At 36.9% G+C, this 1,213-nt stretch overlaps 1 pseudogene; it reads right to left on the reverse strand.

The window, feature by feature from the left end:
* Nucleotides 1-844: 844 nt before the first annotated feature.
* On the reverse strand, nt 845-925 carry LOC123455450 (annotated as a pseudogene).
* Between the last annotated feature and the right edge of the window lie 288 nt (nt 926-1,213).

The raw sequence follows: 1,213 nt of genomic DNA on the forward strand, positions 1-1,213 counted from the left end.
AATTGCTTTAACCCAGAATACTATTTAAGAACTATTCATTTCATGTATAACCTTTTCTGTCCTTTTGCAAATTGCTTACTCCTGATACTTCTATTTTATTTTTTTTTTAAGATTTAAATTGGTATTAAACAACTTACTAATTTTTTTAAAAAAATTTTTTGTTCATTTTTTTATTTATTTGAGAGTGACACACACACACAGAGAGAGAGAGAGAGAGAGAGAGAGAGAGAGAGAGAGAGAGAGAGAGAGAGAAAGAGAGACAGAGAGAGAAAGAGAGACAGAATGGGTGTGCCAGGGCCTCCAGCCACTGCAAACGAACTCCAGACGCATGTGCCCCCTTGTGCATCTGGCTAACGTGGGTCCTGGGGAATGGAGCCTCAAACCAGGGTTCTTAGGCTTCACAGGCAAGCACTTAACTGCTAAGCCATCTCTCCAGCAAAACGTATTGAAATTTTAACATCCATTCATGACTTAAGATAGGTATCTGTATCTGTAGACCTCATGTTCAAGATAAAAACCTTAAAAACATGACAACACCTTCATATATCACTCACCTATCAAAATACTGATTCCATTTCTGAGTCTTACTACCATCTATACTTTAGAATATAAATTCTATTTTTTAGAATCAACCTTGTTTTTATTTTGTTTTGTTTTGTTTGTTTTGTTTTTTCGAGGTCGGGTCTCACTCTAGCCCAGGCTGACCTGTATTCTCTGTATTCTCAGGGTAGCCTCGAACTCATGGCGATCCTACTACCTCTGCCTCCTGAGTGCTGGGCTTAAAGGCGTGCACTACCATACCTGGCTTCCAACCTTGTTGATACCATCATTGAAATGTCTGGACCTTATATCTTCTTATCTGTATCAAAACTCATACTTAACAATGAGCTCTGGGTTGCAAAAGAGGATTTTATCCATTCAAGAAAGACAAGGAAGGGTGCTACCCGATCCTTCTATTTTATACATGTAGATATTTATTTTTTTGTCCATGAACTACTTGTTTCAACTGTAATTTCACAGCATTCAAAACTAGAGAAATGGGGTCATATGTCTTTTGAGATCAATATCTTTTAGAAGATTGAATATTGAGAGAAAAAGCATATCCTTAAAGAGAAAGACATTTATTCAGACATATGGTGTTTGGTTTTAGGTCTCAATCATAAAATGCAATATCATCATGTTAGCTTGTCAACCTTTCATCCCCACAGAAAGC

The sequence above is a fragment of the Jaculus jaculus genome, chromosome 16 (genome assembly GCF_020740685.1).
Source record: "Jaculus jaculus isolate mJacJac1 chromosome 16, mJacJac1.mat.Y.cur, whole genome shotgun sequence".
In the NCBI taxonomy this organism is placed as follows: Eukaryota; Metazoa; Chordata; class Mammalia; order Rodentia; family Dipodidae; genus Jaculus; species Jaculus jaculus.